General features: G+C 50.0%; 1 long non-coding RNA gene across 1 annotated transcript; it reads right to left on the reverse strand.

Annotated features, from left to right (window-relative positions):
* Positions 1–4451: 4451 nt before the first annotated feature.
* Positions 4452–6157, reverse strand: LOC138842891 (uncharacterized). The gene is made up of 3 exons (XR_011377854.1): positions 6115–6157; positions 4804–4864; positions 4452–4498 (listed from the first exon to the last, which is right to left on the reverse strand). It is a non-coding gene; the product is annotated as an uncharacterized lncRNA (long non-coding RNA).
* Between the last annotated feature and the right edge of the window lie 1325 nt (positions 6158–7482).

Below are 7482 nucleotides of genomic sequence, written 5' to 3' on the forward strand. Positions count from 1 at the left end.
TCCTGGCACACAGGGACCACAGGTTGGATGACTCGGGTGCAAATAGCAGGGCGGATGGGCTGAGCAGTGGTTCAGGGTCAGTTCAACCCAGAGCCCAGCGCGTGACCAAACCCACAAACGCACAGCTCACACAGCCCCACGAGGTCCAAGGGACTCCTGGAGTCCGCGCCTCCCCCAGTTCCCACCCCCCCACCGCCCCCCGCAACGGCCTCATCACCAAGGGGACTGTTCCAGCCCCTTCCCCTCCCCTGTCCTTCTCAGCAGGTGCGCTCACTCCTCTGCCCAGAGAAACCCCAAGCCTCAAAACAGAAACTCCCTAGATTGCCTGACACCAAACATACAAAGCCCCCGGCACCCACGCCGCCCTCCTCCTCCTTCTCCTGGAGATGGAGATGGTCCCCGCCCTCTGCCTGGGCTCAGACCTGCTGTCAGGCCCCTCCCACCCGCCTCCTCAATCTGTCCAGGGGAAGAGGGAGGGGCAGCTTCAATTTCTTTGTCTATCTGTCTGTCTGTCTGTCTATCTATCTATATTTATATCTCTCTAGCTCTATCGGCTCCTTCCCTCACACCTGATTCATATTTGGTTATATTCAAGTCTCTCTCTCCTTATAACAAACAGCAAACAAACCTGAACCCCATGTCCCTGCCAGCTGTGTCCCTCTCTTTCCCCTCACAACCTAAATTCCTGAACCAGTCGTCCACACTGGTTGTCTCCCTGCCACACTCCTGTGCCCACCACAGACCCCATGCGGCCCCTGTGACACTGCTCTTGTTGAGGCCACTCTGACCTCCATGCTGGTTCAGCCAGTAGCCACCTCCAGCCTGCAGCCACCACCACGTGACTGGCTTCTTCCCACCCTCAGCCCTGTCCATAACCACACAGAGGCCAGAGGGACCTTCAGACTCAAATCTGCTTGGGTCCCTCCCCTGCTCACACCCTGCATAGCAATGCCATGCTCAGGATAACATCCCAACTCCCTGGCCTAGCTCTGCTGCCCCCACCACCATTTACTGGATGGATGGATAGATGGATGACGGATGAGTGTGGTGGACAGATGACTGGATGGTTGGATGGATAGATGGATGGGAATGGCTGGATAGGGGGATGATAAATGGATGGATGGATGGAGGATGAATAGAGGCTGGGTGGATGATGGATGGTGGCTACATGAGCGTGTCAAGGACAACACATCCAACACTCAGAGCTGGTTCAGAACCCCCCAGATTGCACCAAACTACCCTTGCGTGACCAGCAGATCCTCACCCGACGAGAAGACAAAATGTCACACAGGATGAAGCCATGCTGTTCCGGGAACTCCACCTGCCTGTTTCGCTGCTCCTCGCAGCCACACCCCTGTGAGGTGGGTCTCTTGAGCTCAGTCTACGATCAAAGACATGGTGGCTCCCAGTGGCTCCATCACTTCCCCGGCGGGCGGCCGAACTACCCGGGCGGCCTGGCCCAGAGCTGTGAATGCGAGGAGGGCGCCCCTGGGGCTGCGCCCCTGGGGTTGTGCTGAAGATTGGGTGACAGCTCTCTTCCTGGCTGAAAGCCACCGGGTCACCTCACCCAGCATAAGCTCCGATGCTCACGGTGACACCAATACTAATACTAATACCACCATCCGTTGCTGCCGCATCTCCGGGCCAGCCCTCCACCCGCTTCACCTGCTTCGACCCCCGCCACTGACCCGCGAGCCCTTGCTACTGCTCATCCCACGTTACAGAGGAGGAAACTGAGGCTCACGAGTGCAGTGAGCTGCCCAAGGTCCCCCGTCCCACCACCGGCAGAGCCAGGCTGGACCCCAGGGATCTCGCTCAGGCTCATGGGCCCCCTCAGTGCCTTCCGAGCTGCAGTAGCTTCTCTGACCCTCCCGTGCATTCGCCGCCTCCACCCTCCACCTGCCCGATATTGATTTTGATTCAATCAGTCCCTTTAAATTGACTTGAAATGACCTCCCTTTTTCAAGTTGCCTCACCCTGAGCAATAACGTCCATGAAATCAAGGGTTTAATGCATTAATTACGTGTGAGTATTTTTTCTGATACCCATTAAAATAAATACATGACTGGTAAGATATAAAATACTAATGTTTGTCCATGCAGCACCCGCAGTCACCTCTCACACCCCCACTCCCTGGGAGACCCCGAGGCTGCTGCTGGAGAGGCCGGGAGGAGGGGGAGAAGGTGGCATCTGGGCACTGGACGTGGCCTGGCCATTCCCAGCCCAGCCTGGCCCAGGGCAGCGGCCGTTTCTTTCTCCTGGGGAGGCCCCACCCTCATCTGCCGCCCCAGGCTGGGTCTTGGAAAGGGAAACACCATGGCAGCTGGATGGGGCCCACTGACCACAAGACCCAGGAGGGAGGACCCTGGGGGAAGGGACCAAAAGGCCATGATGGCCTTAGCGGCCCTTTAGAATAAGATGCGTGCGGGACGCTCATCACACCCCTCCTTCCTCCCAAAGGAAGCCCCAGGCACCGAGATCAGAATTCCCCGCTCTGCACCACCGCAGGGAGAGAAGCCTGGAGGTGCCTTCTGTTCCTGTGCAAAGGGTCCTGCCAGAAATGAAGACAGGAAACTACAAAGGAAAATCTGACAGCAAGAAAAGGGAGCAGAACCTTCCAGAAAGGCAGCCACATCCCCAAGCAGCTGCAGCAAACATGGTGGGGTGGGGAATGGGCAGAAGAGCTTCCAGGCTGGAGTTGGGGCTACAGGGATGGGAAAAGTGTGCTGAGATGGGGTGTCTGCTCTGGGCCCATGAGAGGGGATGTGGTCGAACTGAAGGAAGTCCAGATGTAGCACCAGCGGGGGCAGGGACCCCAATTCAACGGCCCCAAAGAGTTTGTTGGAAAAGGAAGGTTTTCCACTGGGAAAGAGAAGCATCAGGGGCCACGTGGGGCAGACAGGCCTGAGTTCAAGTCCCAGCTGGGTGCTGGGTGTGGGTACAGGGCAGAGTTGGACCCTTCTGGGAAGCAGGGTTGAGGTCAAACTGGGCATGAATTTATCTGCAGTCATGTTCTCCCAGTGGGGCAGCTAGAAAGGGCTGATGCTGGCACTGGAGTTTCGGGGACGGTCACAGTGAAAACATGCCTACTGTGTGCTGAGCACGGGCCAAGGCACGTTCCACAGCAGCATCTCAGCAAGCCCGCAGTAGAAACAGCCGAGGACACAGGAAGCACCAATCCCCCCCTCACAGAGGGACGGGATGCCTCAGAGAAGGGGAGGGACTCATCCAGCGTCTCGTGTGCCAGAGGCCAGAGCCGGTCTCCCACCCAGGCCTGGACAGAAGCAGGGTCTCCTTGGACGGCAGGTTCCAGGGCCCCCACCCACTTGAAGATCTGCTAGATGGAGGCAAAGAGGGAGTGAAAATAGCAGGAAATTTGGAGGTCATGGGCCCGGCTTCCAATTCCATTTCCAGCTCAAGTGCCTTGAGCAAATCCTGCACATCTCTGAGTCTCCACTGAACACCTTCAAAATCCTCCCTGCTCCTCACTCGTAGCCCAGTGCCCTGCACGCACCCGTCTGTAAAATGGGCCTGTCAAATGATCACTGTCAAGTTAGAAAACCCATGGAAAGCTTCCGGCATACAGTAGGTACCCAAGAAATGGTAGCTCAGTAGAGGACCAAGGCTGCCCGGACCCAAATCCCCAGAGATTGCAGCCGCATGAGCAGAGCAGCCCTTCCCCAGGCCTGCATACCTGATGCCAGTCGGGCCAGGCCAGCATACCTGATGCCAGTCAGGCTCCAGTGACCCAGCCTCCCAACCATGAGGCAGCTCTGAAGAGGGGGGAGGCACCTCCTCCTAGCACAGAAGTCCCCTCCCCATGTCTGTCTTCTCCCACATAATTATATTTGCAACTGGGACAGATGAGGTGTTGGAATTTTCATCCCATTTTTCACAGACCTTTGAGCCAGGATATACCCACGCAACTGAAATTCAAAGCCATCCTCTGAGTGGGAGTTAACCATCTTCCCTCCCTTGTAAATCTACTAATGAACTGTAATTGCAAAGGTAGACCCTTTATTGAAATCTGATAACCAATTCACTTTGGGGCAAAGTTGTTCCCAAGACTTGAAGAAGGAAAGAAGTGTATATTAATTAGCTTAATTCTTTATCTATATAAAAATCAAGAAAACAAAAATATTGACTAGAGAACAACTTGCCAATTAGACAGTGGCTGCCCTGAGGAGATGCTGATTTTCCTTTTTTCTGGGACTTGTTTATAACCTTCTGTTGATCAAACCCGGATCGGAGAGAACGTGGGAATTACATGGAGAGGGTGGATGGAATGAGGCCCTGGAGCAGACGTGGGGAGAATTGGGATGAGTTCGCAGCAGGAGTTTGGGTTAAAAAGACCTCAAGATGCCAGCCCCTCTCTTTCTCCGAGTCTGACAAGATGGTCCTTTTACACTCATCCCCTCTCAGGGAAGAATGTGTTCCTCAGGAGGGTGGCCGTGTAGGTGAGGCTGTGCCAGTCAGGGATCCAGTGTAGGCTGGGTTCCTAGAAGCAGAGTAGGATGGGGACCTGTGGGCAAGTGGCTTGTGGAGGGGGCTCTCAGGAGGGGGGCGAGGGAAACAGGGGAGGAAGGAGAGGAGCCAGGCAAGGCTGAGGGCTCAGCTCAGGTCTGGCCCCAGCCTGAGCCCACAGGGAGCCCTGGAGCGTGGTGCCCCTCCAGCAATGAGCTGGGCCTTTTGTACCTGTGTCCACTGGTCATTAATTGGAGGTCACCAACTGGGGAGAATGTAACCTCAGCTTTTTCAGGGTGAGCTGGAAGTCAGCTCCCTTCAGCTGAGGTTAATACTCACCTCCACTAGAGCACGGGTGCACTGGCCCAGGAAAGAGAATCTTGCATGGCAGCCCCCATACCTGTTGTGGGTTGAAAAAATTCATGTGTTGTGGGAATTCCCTGGTGGTCCAGTGGTTAAGACTCCTCGTGTCCACCTCAGGGGGTGCGGGTTCGATCCCTGGTCAGAGAACTAAGATCCCACATGTCGCAGGACACGGCTAAAAAAAAAAAATTCACATGTTGAATTGTCCTCCAAGAATTCATATGTTGAAGTCCTAACCCCAAGTAACTCAGAATGTGACCTCATTTGGAGATAGGGTATTTACACAGGTAACAAGTTAAAATGCGGTCATTAGGGTGGGCCCTAATTCAGTATCACTAAGGCCCTAATAAAAACAAGAAATTTAGACACAGACATGCACGCAGGGAGAAGGACGTGTGAAGATGAAGGTAGAGACCAGGTTGATGTTTCTTCACACCAAGGAATGCCGAAGATTGCCAGCAACCCACCACAAGCGAGGAGAGAGGCGAGGAACAGATGCTTCCTCACAGCCCTTGAAGGAAACAACCTTGCCAACACCTTGATCTGGGACTTCTAGCCTCTTGGAACTGTGAGACAATGAATTTCTGATGTTTAAGCCACCCAGGCCACTTTGTTATGGCAGCCCGAGAAAAGAAATATAAGGCTCAACTCTGACTCTGAACATGAGTCTGCCCATGCAGCATCCAGGCCTTGCCTTTGATATCAGCTTCCTAATCTTCCTTGAGAAACCTCTGGGCAGCCCTCTAAGTCCTTGGGGGTCCTGCAGAAATCACTGCACCCTCATATCAACCTGGCCAACCAGAGTCCTGTATCTGCCTGGCCACAGTTATTGGTTCAGAATTGAGCACGTGACCCAACCTGAGCCAATGAGGCTGAATTCTGGGACTTTCTGTGGACTTGGAGACAGCAGGGTATAAGCATGGTCCCAGCTGTGGGACCACCTAGAAGAAAGGGCCTGCAGGAATGTGAGGCCTCCATGACAGAGACTCAGCCAGGAATGGAGACCTGATGACATAATTTATTTAACTAATAGGATTTCGTTTCCCCCATCATCCTAATTTCTATCTATGTGTATATATTGCATCAAATGTATAGCTGTTTCAGATCAATTTGGGAACATAAATTTTAAAACTACAAAAAATGGGTAGATTCAGACTGTAGTCCAGGGTGATCTTGAACTGGGAAGTAAGACTGCGTTATTAAGGAAAAATTAGAGTGATCATTTATTGGAGTTGAATTATATACTACATGTGCTGAGCATCAATGCATTTGTTTTACATGCATTACCTTAAGCCCCACAGTCATCCCTCTGAAGTAGGTCCTGTTATTCCTTCACTTTTTCAGTGGAAGAAACTTGTGTTACTTTCAAACAGCCGTTTCGCTACCCTGATAGCAAAAACAAAGATAAAACACAAAAAGAAAACTACAGACCAATATTCCTTGTTTATGTCTCCTGCTTTCCTGTGCATTACCTGAACAATTTTTAGACTTCAGTTTTGATTTATCTATGGTGTTTTTAGTATATCTCTTTTTATAGCTTCTTTAGTATTTGTTCTAGGTGTTACATTATATCTACATCACTTATTACAGTCTCCTGGTGGCATGATTTTACCAGTTTGAGTAAATATAGAAAACTTACCTCCCTTTACCCTCCCCCATTTAAAACATAAATGTCTTAACTATTTCTTCTATATACATTTTGAACCATTTCAAATAGGGTTATAATTCTTGTTTCAACCATCAAAAACAATTTAGAAAACTTAAGAGGAAAAGTCTATTATATTTACCCATATTTTTGCTTACTGTGTTCTTTCTTCTTCTTGGTATTCCAAGATTCCTTCTTTTGTTGTTTCCTTTCCATTTAGAGAATTTTTTAACCATTCTTTTAGGGTAGGACTGCTGGCAACAAATTATCTTAGTCTCTCTTCATTTGAGAATGTCATGGCTTCCTCTTCATTTATGAAGGATGTTTTCACTGAATATAGGATTCTAGGTTGACAGTTCTTTTATTTCAGCACTTAAATATATTTGCCACTTCTTCCTAGCTTCTGCAGTTCCTGAAGAAAACTAAACTGTCGTTCTAATATTTATCCCTATTGATAAGGTATCAGTTCTCTCTCTCCGCTTTCAAGATATTTTGTTTAATTTTTAGAAGTTTGACTATAATGTGTCTTGGTGTGGATTTCTTTGGTTTTTCTTATTTGAGATTCGTTCAGCTTCTTGAATGTCTAGGTTTATGTCTTTTGCCAAATTTTGGAATTTTTCAGCCATTATTTCTTGGACTACTTTTTCAGATCACCACCCACACTTCTCTTCTCCTCTGGGATTCTAATGATGCAAATGATAGATCTTTAGTTATAGTTCCATAGGTCCTTGAGGCTCTGGGTTTTTTTCCTCCAAGTATATTTTTTCTTTGTTATTCAGTTTGGGTAATTTCTACTGCCCTGTCTCCAAGCTGACTGACTCTTTTGTCTCCTCCATTCAGCTATTGAACACATACATTGACTTTTTTATTTTGGTTATTGTTATTTACGACACAGAATATAGTCTATCTTGGAGAGTGGTCCATGGGCCTTTGAAAATTAATGTGTGTTTTGGATGGAGCATTCTGTATATGTCAATTAGATCCTCTTGATTGTTTGCTCTGCTCTAGAT

This window comes from Globicephala melas, chromosome 1, assembly GCF_963455315.2.
Source record: "Globicephala melas chromosome 1, mGloMel1.2, whole genome shotgun sequence".
NCBI lineage: Eukaryota > Metazoa > Chordata > Mammalia > Artiodactyla > Delphinidae > Globicephala > Globicephala melas.